The sequence below is a fragment of the Clupea harengus genome, chromosome 21 (assembly GCF_900700415.2).
Source record: "Clupea harengus chromosome 21, Ch_v2.0.2, whole genome shotgun sequence".
Taxonomy (NCBI): Eukaryota; Metazoa; Chordata; class Actinopteri; order Clupeiformes; family Clupeidae; genus Clupea; species Clupea harengus.
In genome coordinates this window covers 14,982,199-14,998,464 of record NC_045172.1, presented here as the reverse complement: position 1 = coordinate 14,998,464, position 16,266 = coordinate 14,982,199, and positions in this window count along the sequence as shown.

Below are 16,266 nucleotides of genomic sequence, written 5' to 3'. Positions count from 1 at the left end.
ATATCTATAACCAAAATAAACAAATGAATAGTGTGCATCAAAATGGTTTGTTTAAAAACAACATGCGTGGAGTGTACAAAGCTGTCACTGAGAGACCTATTGCATTTCTTGAACTTATTGTAATTCTTATTATGTCACAACGCCCAGATTGGGAACTGTAAGCCTATTATACCACACAAGTATTTTGAAATTCTCATGCAATTGAGATGGAGGACGTTTATAACTATTGTAACTATTCAGGTGAGGTGACTTCAATAATTTGATGGTATACTGTCATGAAATAGCTACGTCATTAATCCTTTTAGACCCAGTGCACATGAGAACCTCTTGTGTGGATTTGACCAAACATAGCCATTGCTCTAAGGCTTCATCATTAAAGGATTGCAATGGAGTGCACTATGTTTTTTCAAGCCACCAAGCCACTATTCAGGGATGGTTTGCTGTGCTGTTCTCCGCCCGTGACGCCATCTCCCCTGGTATGCATCTGCACTGGCCACATGGCTACACAGTCTTCCTGAAACCTGAATCTCCTCTCCAGCCTTTGCAGGCGTACCCAAGCCCTCAGTATAGTTCAGTGATGTCAGACTTGGAGCCATACATGGGCAGGGTAGTAAGGTGACTGCTAGTATAGATCTCATTGTCATTGTTTGGACCCTCCATCCACTCAGTCTTCTACCCCTGCAGCAGCTGTGCAGTAGCTATGGGTGTGTCTTAACCACACTTTACGTGAACAACTTACACAAGTTAAACTACAAACAGCTGTGTAATTGCACACTCACAAAGGCTAATGCAGAGAAAATGGATGCCAATTAATCAAAAGAGAATGTTCTTCATAGAGGGCAAAATCTTGCAGGGAGTCTGCGTTTGGAGTGTACAGCATGCGTAATGTACATTCATGTAGAATGTGCATACATATGAAGACACTGTAAAAGAAAAGAAAAAAAATACTTTTTAAAAAACAAATTTACTTCCAACATAGTAAATGTGTAGCTAATGCATCATCTCATGATGATTCAAAGGGTGGCCTTGTCACGGACGTGCACCTCACCCGTGGGCATGACAATGCTGTCCCTTCTACTCCTCTAATAATACATCCGTGAGGGGAAATCTCGAATCAAACTGGCGAAGAGCGCAGAGGAAATTAGTGCCTTCATGCCCAAGGGGTAAACATCCAAGAGAGGAGTCCTGTATATAGCTAGCGCATGCAGGCCGGTGAAGGCTCTGAGAGAAGCCAAGAGTTGTATTGTGTTGTGTGTCGTGGCGCCCTCATTAACGGGGAGGTTGCCCAATGGTGTGTCAAGTTCTTTTAACCAGAGTCTTTCCTGTGCTTATTTTTGCCTTTAAGGATCACTGTATCCCCTATTTCCTAAATGGACCATCCAAGACAGCAATCTTGATTTTGCTGTTTTGTGTCCTCAGGGTCTGTAATAAATGGGATTTTTTTTTTTTTAATTACTGATATCCCAGTGAGAGAAGACATACTTGATTTAGATGCTTTACTTAGAATCTACATTTAGAGATACTGTTACAGGCCTTGGTTTTAGATGATATCTTATTACTAAACAAGTTCAACTTCAAGTTTTTTGCTACCATAATTTCAGCAATGTTATCAGCCATACTTTTTCTGGAAAAATTATTCTGCACAACGCTACCTGTGGTAGGAATGTTGGGGAGGGTTCTAAATGTGTGGGTGTTGTTCCAGTACATTGCTCACAGGGTCTGGTGTAACCCATTTTTGCTAGTATTCTTAGAAGGGGAGTCAGGCTACTGCTACCCTGTAAACACATACACAAACACATTCATGTAAACTGTGCCTGGTTCTGGAGAGTACAATAGTAAAAAGGGTAGAACACACTCACACACACAAGCACATGAAAACTTATACACACACACTCACACACACATCCGTACACAGAGAGAGAGAGAGAAAGAAAAAGAGAGAGAGAGAGAGAAAAAAAAGAGAAAGAGAGAGAGAGACTCTTTAGAACTTCTATCCATTCAATGGATGTCCATTCAATGAATCTTTATCATAGGTCTCTTTTTTTTGGGTTGTTGTTTGTTTATGGTATGAAAGGACCATTACCCCCACGCCATAGCTATTTAGACAGGCCATTCATAGCACTTCAATGGAACTAGCAGACCATTTCAGTGAGTTTTATGCAATAGGTGGCACATCCTGTAGCTTTCTGAGTAGACATCTAGATCATCATCTAGATCGTGCACGACTAGTTGTCTCATTAACCACTGCAAAACACAGAGCAGAGGGCTGAGGAGCAGTGACCAATATAGAAACTCATCTAGCAGAGCACAGCGTTATCTATATCAGGATCATGGGGTTCAGTGAGCGCAGAGCAAAGGTACAGTGATAAAAATAAAATCCCATATAACACGACGCTGTAACTTGCATTAGATGGATACATTGCCTGGGTGACTGAATGGGGATGCATCACACTCGGCACATAACAGCATGAAAGGATTAAAGGATGGGGGAACCAATCTTTTGAAATGGGGATGCTTCAGATCCCACCATACAGCAGGTGTATGCGCTCCATACAACAAAGGGAAAACATCCTTGGAATGGGCAGAGATAGGAAATTAAACATGTTTGAATGCCATGCTTGTTTGTGGCTAAATAAAACAGACACACACACACACACACACACACACACACACACACACACACGCACACACACACACTCACACACACACACACACACACACACACACACACACACACACACACACACACGCACACACACACACTCACACACACACACATACAGACATCTACAAACAGAGCCATGGATCAAGACTGTTTGCAATATATGTATTGGTTAGCAGACATTTATAAACCTGTGCCATCATTCTCTCAAGATAAATCTGCAGTGGCCAAAAACAAAGTTTGATGGTATTTAGGATTTAGTTGTGTTTTTAAAGCCTGGTCTGCTTATAACACTGCAGTCACAAAAAAAGTTTTGATAAGAGAGCCTTACCAGATACTACTTTTCTCATTCTCATTTTCCCAACAAGGAGATGAAGCATCCGATTTCTCTAATATATATTCATCATTCAATTTTATGATCTACAAGTAAAAGTGAAGGCGAATAAGTCGGATTTAAACATAAGTTCTCATTTTCATGTCAGAGAGAATATTTCATCTGAACTCAGAACCTCACTGTTTTATAATCACTTTGAAATCCTTAGCGTCTTTCAACATGACAATTAAAAAGAACAAATTCAAAACAATAAAAATGGAGTAGATGTGGGAAAAGCCACTGGCATTGTTACAATATATAATTTGACTGAAAACCGATGGGGCAGGCCCGGGCTTGAACATGGCGAAGCAAATTTTCCACAGGAGACTTGATAGAAAAGCAGCTCCGCATAGTCAGCATTGTACGCTGCAAAGGAAAAGGAGCACTAGCGCATTTACATTCATTCATTTGGCAGACGCTTTCATCCGGCGGAACTTAAAAAGTGAGGCAGAGTACATCACAAGCAAATAGCTGATTAGGGAGAAGGCATTGAATAACAAACTGCTGCTGGAGCCATGTTTCAGTTTTACCACTCTCAAGCTCCAGACAGGTGTAAAGACTTTAAGGAATTGCAATAAGACATAAAAGAGCAATGGCTTTGGAATGATATGGAACTGTATGGGCGCTCGGAGAGTGCAGATCTCCGCTAGGGCCAAATGCCTTATCTTGTAATGTTAACGAAATTGAAAAGTAATTTGGAGATCCGCCCTGTGATTCGGATCGACTCCCAAATTGAATGGGGTCTTCCTTGGCCCATGTTATACCCCTTCATCCAAGTTTCGTGAAAACTGGGCCAGGAGTTTTTTTTTTCGTTTTTTTTCTCTTCATAATCCTGCTGACAAACAGACAAACCGTGGCGGAGGTAATGAAAAAATGTTGATAGGATTTTTTAGGAGGTAGAGCTGAAAGCATGACAAATGTGTAGGTGAGGTTTTATGGAAGCTGGATAACGGAGCGGATCTTATGGAGTTGGGTGACTCCAACATTGCCAGAAGAAAAGAGAGTAGGTAAAGACTGCATGCCACCAAGAGGTGCCACCACCATACGGTTCATCACTATTCATTATGCACATGGCACACTTCCTCCACTTTAGGAAATGGTGTAACATATGTTTTAAAAAGGCTCCAGCATGACTATCCATTTCTGTCTTTGAGGAGAAAAAACGAAATTGGATGCAGCCGGAAAAATCAAGTCCACAATTACTGAATGAATAGTTTGGAATGTATTCAGTAAAAAACACACACACACACACATTACTTGGCTAACTGATCCCAGCATGAAGGCTGTGGGGTACTGAAGAGCTCTTGTCCTCCTTGAGGACCTGCAATCTGTTGCCTGCTTTGCAAACATTAATACAAAAGTAGGATGAGGGGGGTGCCTTTTAAATATATTTTACACAACATATGGTGGATTATAATGTTGGCTACCTAAGAGTTATTCCTGTTTCTAGCTGATTTAGCATGACACAGAGAGTGATGTGGGAAGTATAGCTGTTCTCCCCTAGCACTCCATAGCCACAAAATCATGCTTGAGAGGTAAGGTAACATAAAGTTAAAGGACATACGGAATGCAAGAAGTACTGTGTCCTTTTCTCATATCATATATTTCAAGGTTCAAACGCACTGGAAGGTCAAATCCTGTTTGGCTATTAGGCAGTGCACCCTCTTTGTATCTTCACAGAAAATAGAAGGACTTTGTATTTACTGTTTGACACATTTTACAGTAAGCTGCACATAACTCCACTGCCGAGAGGTGCCCTTTTGTTGCTTAGCAACAGCGCATAAAAGTTCTCTGAGATCATAAGCAATGTTTGCTGATTATGAAATGCTCTTCCTTTGTTGCCTCTGGCAGAATATTACTATCGGACTCCGAAGGGGTCAGAGGATGGGTGGGGTGGGGGGAGGGGGGGGTGTGGGTGGGTGTGGAGGGTGTGTGGAGGCGACATGCAAAACACTTCCTGGCTGAAAGTCTAATTTCAGACTGTTTCAAAGTGACTCATTTGGTAGTACAATACAAACTCTCTGTATGCACACAGTCTGCTAATTTTATCTAATAACAATCAGAACAGTGTTTTCATTTGAGGGGATTACTCTTGAGAAAATAATGAGAGAAAGATAAGGGATCCCCATCATAATTCTGAGTAGACAATGGTGTGTTTTCCATGCAAACCGGAGGCGATAATTAATCAAAAGTTGACTACGTTCTCTGAATATTTTTTTCCGGCTATGAATCAGCAAGAATTGCATTTTCAGGATTTTCAAGTGTGGACAAAAAGGTGTAGCAAGGTGTTGACCTTTTTATTTTACTAACAGGTCCTGCCAAGATAGGTTTCACCCACGCATTTGAGTTAAGGTCAAGGATGCAGATTTAGACTTGTAAACACCCATATTAAAGTGCTGAAGTTCTTCAGCCTGAAACACTAGGACCTGTATTTTTGGTCCGCAAAAGACACTCCAAAAGTCCACACGCACTTTTTTCAGAGGGATGGGCCATTCATACAGTCTGTTCTTCTCTGCTTAATGAAATGGGACCAATGAAACAGACCCAAAATAGTTATCTCCTTCTGCCCAGCCAGCCAGTCACTCTGCAGTCTGATTGCAGTCCGGCACAATTTAATAGATTAGAGTACATATTTTACATTTCTCCGCAAAGCAGCACATCAAGACAGGAACCCATGGTGATTATTTACAATGGACTTGATGCAAAGACTACTCTGGCAGAGGTTTTGCAGAGGTCCTGATTTTTCTTTATACACTGAAGTCATACAGTGGCTGGATTTAAATAATAAATAAATAATTTCGACGAGGTCATTTACTTTGTTTGTTTTGATTTTGATTTTTTCTTCTTTTTTTCCGCAGTGGAGGCCAGAGGAACAATTCAATTCCATCCTTTTTAAGAGACAAAACGCAGCTGTGTGCAAACATGCAAGATAACTCATTACTGAGACAAAGGCTGCAGATTGCTCAACAGATGGTCTACAATAATCTTATTGAAGTAAAAAAAAAGATACACAAAAACAATGAGTCAGAAGAAATCGTTTTTTTTTTGTGTTAGGAAAAGGCTAATTTCCAATACTTCAGACTGTATTCCTCATTATCTATTTCCAGTTCAATTTAGGGTCAGACCCAACTTTGTAGAAACAGGTATGAATTCTACTTAATGTCACCACATGATCCCTTTGTAAATTTGCAGTATCACAAGCTTCATTGACAGACACAGAAAAGTTAATATGACAATATTAGATAAATGAGCACCCTTCCAGCCTTGTACCGTGGGTCCCCACTTCGATGTGTTTCTCACACACACACACACACACACACAGACACACACACACACACACACACACACACACACACACATACACACACACACACACACACACACTCACCTAAGGGATGGTGGGTAATTGCGTTCTTGTATTTGATTGAACGAGACAGGAGGGACACCCAGAGCCAGGTCTGAGGTGGAAGTTGCGCCTCTGAAGGCAGGAAATGCACTTGAGGTTAGAATTTGAAACCCCAATAGAGGAAAGGGCTTATCGGCAGTGTCTTTGCTGGGGTCACCCCTGTAGAGTAAAGCAATGCACAGCTGGCAGTGGATGATGCCGTCAGTGCTGCGGTAGCTTTCTCATTTCAATCAAGACTTTTAACTGGAGGACATAATGTGACATTGTAATGTAAACTACTGTAGTAAGGGGTAAAATAAATGTTCTGATGAGCCCATCAGTTCAATGCCTCACAGACGTTCGTTTGCAGAGCTGATCACCTTTTTTCTTTCTTTTTTCTTTTTTTTTTCGGGGCACTTTTTTTTTTTGCATAGCCTTGATGGGTGGGTGTCTGCACGCTGATAGTTCTGGTGCAGAGTTGGTATTTTAAAAAGGCCTGGCTGGTGCCAGAGGGAGGAGACCAGCTTGTCGGCACGCGGAGTGGGAACCTCTTGCTGTGCCTCGTTGGCTTCGGGAGCGGGCATCATCTGTGTGCCAAAGCACAAAAAATCATTAAAGTTCTCGCTGCTCCAGACGCACATGCTTTCAGTTCATCTTGGGGGTGTTGCTGTTATAACAGACAGTCAGGAAAAATTAAGGCGACATTTGGCTCGGGATTAAGGCTTGGAGCACACCCAGGCCCATAAGGACACCCTTTGAGGCTTTGTTTTTTTCAGGGCACGTAGCATTATAAACTAGCGCCACTGTAACCGGGAGGCTAAAAGCGATACGCCTTTTCACAAGATGCCCTATGACATGGCATATGGCTTGACCGCAGTATATTTAAATGTGCGCCATCCGTAAAATGGAACGTAGAAGATGGAGTGGCAGCCTCATAACTCACCACGCCTTGACTCCCCGTGCCCTCGAGTCGCTAGACAAATCGAGGGCACACATCATCCTGCCATCACTGGCATCTCCTGCAGAACTCTGGGAGTTTAGAGTTGCCCATGGCAACTCTCTCTCTCTCTCTCTCTCTCTCTCTCTCTCTCTCTCTCTCTCTCTCTCTCTCTCTCACTCCTTGACTGAGTACGGTCGTGGGGAGTGGAGAACTGGAGAAAATAGGTCACACAGTTTGGGTGTTTTGCTTTTAACTGCAGAATGTTGTCAGCCGTGATGTAATAGATGTTTGATATCATTTGGGGTATGAATGTTTTCTTTTTTCCTCTTTTAACTGTTGGCAGTATTTCAGATCATAAATCAGCTAATTGAATTTTAATTAGTAGTTCTCAGGGAAATAAACAAAAGAGAGCTTATGTGTTATGTGTTGTTTTTTGTTTTGTTTTGTTTTGTTTTGTTTTGTTTTGTTTGTTGAGCCTCCTCAGATGCAAAGGAAATATGAGAGTTTTGCTTTAGATGTAGGAGAGATCTACAGAACCTCATAGCACTCAAAAAATAAATGTATGAGCAAAAGAAAATTCAATGAGGTATGTGTTAAGCTTGCAATAACAATTTAATTAATTAATTAATGATAATAATTAAATATCATCTCACTGTTGTCATCATTTGACAATTACTTTAACTAAAAGTTCACACCAGCCCCTCTATCCCATTGTATTAAAGATGTCATGATGATAGCGTTGATTTTGTCTTAAAGTCATAACTTATGATACAATGCGTGGAAGACAAAGAAAATGTGTTCCCTGTATCCCATTAAATCATATTTCTAGATCTAATTTCTTTGCAGAACATTACTAATATTTCCCTATCTTTCTTAACAACACAATGCAAACTTCTAAAGGATGACCAGAATATGTCACCATCAAAGGAAATAGCATGCTTGTGAATCAGCCATCTAGAGACATTACATCATAGCCGTAATTGCAGACATTGTCTTATGCAAACAGTATTATCAAGGTCCTCTTTTATCTACAATGGCTTACGTCGCCATAATTAAATGCATTTAAAGATATGCATTGAAGGGAGGGTACTCTATTATCATCCAACTTCTAGTTATTTCTCTAACCTAAATGACCCCATTTGCATAATTTTATAGAAGATATGGATATATGGAGTGCAATTAATATCAAAGGCTGCGCATTTCTAAACGAAGTCTGAAGACGAAGTCTTATAAGACAGTCCTTCCAACAGACCTTTGGATGTTCCACTCTCAGTTGACTTTGCAGAAGTATTAAGCAAATTATGAATTGTTCTAACATTCATGCAAGAAATTAAAATATATGCATGAGGATTTTATATGCATTCTTATGAATTATTAGCCAACATCATTTGCATTTTTTTTGTGCCTCCTCCAAACTCATAGACATGACCTTCAGTCATCTTAATGTTCTGTTTAAGAAAGAGACTTTCAAGAAACAAAACTGCATTTTGCTGTTTTAATTTTATAGTGTCCTAGAATTTCTTTCAAGTATCACCAGTGTTGTTTGGCCCGGTGCTGACAGAAGACTATGACCTTTTCAGGGCACCTAGGTCACAGGTTTAGTGTATCCCAGATTGTATTTTGCTGGGTATCACTAGCAGCTAGTAGGGTAGCAGAATGATTGGCGTATCATATAGGTATACTTCTAATGCGCCAATTCTGTTTAAGGGAAGGTTTGATAATACAGCCAATCTGAGTAGCTGCAATCACATCCTGTATCATATGCTAAGGACATTTACCAGAAATGCTCTTGTTAAAGTTTGCCTGGATCGCCATATGCTGCACTGTCACTTGAGAGCAATTCATCTCTCAGCTGTCGGGGTTGAGAATAGAAAAGATGAAAGTTTTAACTTCAGGCCAAACTTAACTATGTCTGTAAAACTATATACCTCATATAGCTGTCGTAACAGTTTTGGTAACTGCTTCTGACAGTGATGGTTATCGCTCTTCTTGTGTTTCTACCTTAAAACAGGAGTGAGACTTTATCCAGCTGTTGCTCACTTACTGTGGTTGAGGATGATGACTGATGGTTACAGAAACATCTTTTTTAATTTACCCGTTAAGTCTGCCCTTTAAGTTATTGTTGTGTAAAAGCATCTTATAAATAAACATGCAGATGTTTTCTTTTTGGTGTGCTGTTTTTTTTCCCATACACATTGCATGTGCATAGGAGAAGAAAGATACTTTGCTTATTACTGCATTGCCCAGGCCAGGCTACTATAATGTAAGACGTTGTTTAAGTCCTAGATTGAATGTGTCCTTTGACTCTTTAAGAGTAAAAGCAAATGTTCCTAATGAAACCTACCTTGCACGAAAAATATAGTAGGCTACGCTAATGCAACATGCTGCAGCTGCCCTCTTGAACCTTAACACAAATGTAATGGGCAAGAGGATGCTTTAAATAACAGCCTCTGCATAGGGGCTGAGGGAGACAAAGAGCTAGGGAAATCATGGAAGTGCACAATACATTCCCTGTGTAATGGTACTATATGACAGCAATACAAGCAATTTAAAAGAGAATTTACAAGGAAAAGAACATCTAATATTGCTGTTCTGAAACTAGGCAGAATTTCTAGAAATAAATCTATGAGATTGCTACATTATGGCAAGGATCTTCTAATGTTTTGAGCAAACTACAATCACAAGCAGAGTCTAAATTTTCGTATATACTGTAAGACCATCTCATGAAAATTTTAAACAGCACACATAAGCTCTTTTTAAATTTCAAATGCATGTCATTCTTTTTTAACAAACACAATGTCGTGATATTCCTCAACATCTCCAAAACTGGTCTGGAATTAATGTAACTTCTGTATTCAGACAACACTTTTGCTGTAAAGTCTGACTTCATGCCACCTCCCTCATGTCAGGTAAAAGTTTTAAGTTTTTCAGTCATGCCTTCTGGCATGAAAAAAGAAAGGAGGGGGGCGGATTAGGATCTGACCTCTGTCTTAAAAAACCTTTGCTCAACAATCCTTGAATCCCCTGACTGTCTATCTTTATCTCCTTGCTCTCTGGAATCTTAGTGACTGCTCAGACCAACTTTGATCCGCTGGTTATATGGCTGGGGATGTTTACGTGCTGCAGGTTTTTCCCGGCAGTACACACAAGAGACGCACTGATGTTCTGCATGGTGGACTTAACATTCTCCTCGTGTCTACCCTGGTAGTTATATCCACCTGAACAACTTGCACAAAGTTGAAGACGGCAAGAAAAATACCCATGAAATGTCATGTAAACACATTAAATGTGGTACATAGGTTTACAAAAAGATATACTCGATATATAGAACATAGATCTATTTGTCGATGTTAACCCTCTGAGGTCCGCAGGTCTGAGGTCTGAGCAGAACAATCGTCACACCCCATCATCACACCAACATGATAATAATATAATTTAATATAATAAACCTTAATAACAATAAACCTTTTCCTTCCAATTAATACACTGACAACTGTTGGAACTAAAATAAGTAAAATAAGTGAAAGCTATACACATCTCTCAGTCAGAGCAGCAGAAGGACAGCGTCAGTACCCTCACTTCATTCGTTCTTCTATTCACATGCTAAAAGGAGGATCTTATATTCAAAATATAGGTTAGTGTTGTATTGGATTAAGTATTGGTTATCAAATGCCCCAGTTTTAGCCAAAAATCTTGATGCTGAGGCTTCATAGACAGCATTAAATTGTTTCGCATCATACAGTGAAACTATGGGGAAATATAGGGAATAGTCATCATATCAGTCGAAATTAATTCAGAAGAGGTTATGAGAAGTGATGAATGTAAAACTTCACTGATTTGAACTGTGCTTGCATTCAGCCTGTACCTTTTGGATGAGGTGCACACTTTCACCCATGCTGTGCAGTCTCGAGGCCATCAGACATGTTTTTTTATTTTTTTTATCGACTTCTACATCAGTAATTTACATATTGGCTGATGTCATTGTCTGTATCCTACATGCAGTATTCACTGTGCGTTCCCAGTGTGCTGTGGGTGAATGTAGAGACGGGCCCATAAACCCCACGCTGATAGCTCACCAGATGTTCAGTGTCACCTCACCTGCTCTCCTGTTCCATTCTTGTCCACTGCCATTCTTGTCACTATGTTTACTTGCTGATGCTCATATTGTGTCTACATCCTGAGCTACAGTTCAGTGAGCTACGGTTATGTATGGGGTTTGGTTATAATTCTATCCACAGAATGATTGTGTATTTTTTAAAACACACTGGCAGCATGAAGAAACATATTTCATACAGTTTTTGAACAGTCAACCCTCAACTATCCCTTGCCATAGCCTAACTTTAAGTTATTGTGCTTCGATCGTTACAGGGCTGCTACCTTGTCTTGACTCTTAGGAAGACTTTGACAGCCATATGGCTTCAACCATGCCTCATCAACGATGACTTCACAAAGAGACCAAACTCCTGTCTGGTCTGATGAGCGTGTCTAAGACATTTCCCCATGGTCATAAAACCTAGGTTACGGTTCATAACTTTTAAGATATCACAGTGCTTGCTGCCATGCAACACCCCAGTACTCACTAAATCTCTGCCTTCTTCTGATTGGATGGAGGAGAACGTCGGCATCTTTGACATCACTCCTGTAATTCATAAATATGCTGAACACCCTCCTTGACAACAAATGGCTTAATCAATAAACCATTATCCATGAGATAGAATATTATGGGGTTGCTTGCGAAACAAGAGTGTTAATGTGTCAGAAAACTCATTACAGAGCGAGGTCTGTCAATACCATTTACTTTGACTCATGTCTTTTAAGCGCAATATGAGTAGACTCTAGCTCCCTGCTGCCTACTCTGAGAGAGATGCATTAGTTGAGCTCGTTTCCTCTGTCCTTGGTGAACTTGGATATTCTGATTTACAGTCATCTTATTCATGTATTCATGTAATCCAACAATCCTACAAGACATGAAAGTGTTTCCATGTGAGCTTGTGTGTATTTGTTTATTTGTTTGTTTGGCAGAGTGGCTGACCAGCTTTTTTAGTTAGCATTTACTAACAACATGTTTTGTATTTTTAATGAGATCAGTGTCCCCTCAAGTTCTGTGATAAAAGAAACTCTGGGGGCCAAGATGGTATTATTAAGCCTAAGTATAATTTAAGAGTGTTATTGATATCAAAGTGGCAGATCACAGATGGTATCCTTGAGTGCACTTCACAAGTAAAATTAGCTTTCATGTGGTTCAAGGAGGTCTCCACGCTTAGGGGATCTTTACTTTTTCTTCAACCTCTAATTGAGGGATTATTTACAATTCTTGTAGCTGTGGTATACTTGTTAAGGCAGAGAGAGAAAAAAACTCCCCAAAAAACTAAGACAATGATGGCTGATGCAGTAGACATATAACTTTGACAAGCCTGTTTTCTCCTCTCAAACGTCAAGTCTCAGCCACTTCAGAGCATTTCATATTCTGACAGAATTATTCATATTTTATGCAGTTATGGTTAGAAGGATGACATGTCCAGCGTATGAAAAATAATACAGTCACGGGTCACGAACCACTCATTTTTCATGAGATTAATCGACCATCATTTTAAAATGGAGTCTTGCTAGACTCCTGAAAAGTAGTTATGATGTGACAAGTATTGATGAAACCGGTTTATATCTCTAAGTCTGCAGAGATTGTGAAACTCTGGGCCTGTGGAAGCCGGCACAAGCTTCTTCATATTTGTTATTATGGGAATTTGAGCACTTTAAACATCTCCGAACACCCACATCACTTTTTGTTGCATGAGCTGTCTGCTCTATATATTGCAGCCATGCTTAACACTAAGCATTACCACTGAGAGTTCTCAAATGTTCATGCTGATTATATAAACATACAGAGAGAAAAGGAACTCATCTGGTGCACTCTATTAATTTAGTCTGCTTGTGTGAGGGTAAATAACGTACTCTTCGGTGAGTGTCTTTGGTGGCGTCCATATACAATCAGGGTTGCCAACTCACAGGCTTTTTGGAATGAGTCATGTCTTCATATCTTGTCTGGTACTAGCATGAAAACTAAAAGTTACAGTGACTTCAGTGCATCTCATGCAAAAAAAAAAAAACTGTTTTGGCCAATCTCTCCAATTGTCACTCCAAATCAGCCTTGAAAGTTGCCGACTCTGATACAATAAAGCACTGTATAAGAACAAATACACTGCTAGACACAAAAGTAATAAAAATGCATTTATTTGTATTGTATTTCCATAGAGGAATGCTTTTAATAAAGAGACTACCTAACAAAGTAATCTAATTGATGTACTTTCATATACAGTATATTACCTATAAAATGTTGTATAAAATGTATTGATTCTCCTCTTCATTAATTTGTAATTGTTTTAGCCTTTTAAGGGACAAAATATACCTCCCAAATGAACAGATACTAAACAAAGTTATAATTGGGACATCATGGCCTTGTTAACTCATTCCTTAGTCTTCTCTATTATAAATACATTCCCCATTTGAAATTTGCATTAATTATTCCACCAGCACAATGAAATAAGAGATTAACTTTAGCATAGGCTAAATTAAAAGAAAATGTTCAGGAGTTCTGGATTTATGTTGCCTGGCAACCATTCATTTGATTTCCACGTACCCCCCTCTACTCACACACACACACCCACACACGGTGTAGTCCTGTGGAATTCGACTGACAATAATCTAAATTAATCTTCAGTCCAATTAAATCACCACCTCTCCTTTGAGACCCAGCTAGGCAAGGTAGGCATAATTGATATCACTTCGATAACTATTCATGTCACCATCGCTAATCGCTGCTTTGTCGGTTGCTCACATCTCAGTGAAGTCATGCTCTATTGAGAACAGCAGGCTGCAATGACACTGGGACTGTGTGATGTTCTTTGTTGATTGGTTGACAGTAAGTGCAATGTGTAGATGGCACCATGGGCTCTTTTGATTGGTTCTATAAACATAACATTAACACATGTTGAGTATTATGTCTGATGCCCATCGACTGATCACACTTGTGGGAATCTGTTAGCAGAGATTTGGGTTTGCAACGATGAGACAGTGGGTTTAAGGAGGGACAAAATAGAATTAGCAAATGAGAGTGTTCCAGCCCAAGGAAAACACATTAATCAGATGTCAAAGAAAGCACTGCAGGAAACACATTCATTTTTGGAGACAAATATCAATACCTTAAAATGGCTACATGCATCTGAAATAACCGTGGTGGAGCCAAAATAATATCTAGAATTGAGCTATTTTAAATAAACCATGGACTTTAACTGTCATCATTTTGAGATGAAATGCATTTGTTGTGAAGACGGAAGATGTTGTCATGGTTAAAGGCATAACCGCTGTATGAATGATTACATTATTTAATAATTTAATGGGATCTTGTAAAACATTTCAGTGAACCTTCATCTCATATCCCTCCATGCCATATGCAAAACAACCAAAATCCTTGGTCCGTTAATGTTATTCTGCTATTATTCTTCTTCACATTCTTGTCAAAGCAGGTCAGCAGCACTCAGAGAAAGCACAATCATATTTATATTCCTTATGTTCTCCAACGCAGAATAGAATGATCGAAACAATGACTCACACGTTCATTTCAAACACATCTGATTTCCACATTATTGTGTTGGACCGGTACACTATTCCCAACCAGTGAGAACCACAGATAGCGGTCATGTGTTTGCACAGCTTGACTAAAATGGCACAAAAATGACCTACAAAACCAGCTTGGCAGGTCAATAAATCATGTCACATCTGAAATTACTCACTTTGCAGGGGACATCTTCTGCCACCACTGCCCCCACAATCACTCTCCACAGCACCCACCTGCTCCCGCCTGCTCCTTATGAGGTCTCCTTATTTGCTTTCTCCTTCGGAGTGACAGAGTCAGAAGCTCATTAAGTGTGAGAACCAAAGAGAATGATGTTGAGATGGAACCTTCCTCATTAAAAAAAAAGAAGAGCAATGGCATTCTATGATCATACAACAGCTTGACTTTAACCGAGGTTGAGTTAACGGGGGGTGGAGGGGGGGATTTATTAAGTTGGATGACAGACACAGCGGGAAACCAATCAACAGCACAAGGAATGTGCCAACACTGGCCCACGAGAGGCCATATCCTTGGGCTACAAGGACAAGCACATCCAGACAAAGACTCAATCAAGCCGACAGTGAGAGGAGACTCACGACCACCAGACCCGCTCTTCAAGTGAATGTATTCAATTGAAGCAATTGTCCAAAATGTGATATGCCCTGGAACAAGGGCAATTTCACAGCTACATGTGTGGTAGCTGTGTCCTATAATTTGCTTCCGCTGATGAGAAGAGGCACACTTATTTATTTAAATACGGTGCTCGCTAGGCTCCTGCTGTTTTAAAATGGCCTGTGTGTTAGCGGCCAGGATACTTACCGTCCCCACTCCACATTGTAATTGTTCACCTCATCAAAGAAGAGAGGGGAAATGCGGTCCGTCTGCAAAATGAAGGCTCTGTTCGTTGTGTGATCATCACAGCTCTTTTGAGGGAGCAGGTTTGGCCAAGACACAGCACAGGGGCCTTTTTACCTCACAGTTCTTGCAGTTAGGGAGAGTGAGATTTAGGCAAATGAGGCCAAAGAAATAAGCATAAATGACTTATACAAATGAATAAATGACTTATAAAGTAGCGAAGGAATGAATGTACAAACCTGGAAAAGCAAGGCACTATTTATGGATTATTTTATATCACACATACACACACACGCATACACACACGCACATGCACACGCGCGCGCGGGCACACACACACACACGCACGCACACACACACACACGCACACACACACAATAGCAATAGCAATAGCCATAGATGCCTTGCTGTACTGTAAATCATTTAGGATATACTTAATCAT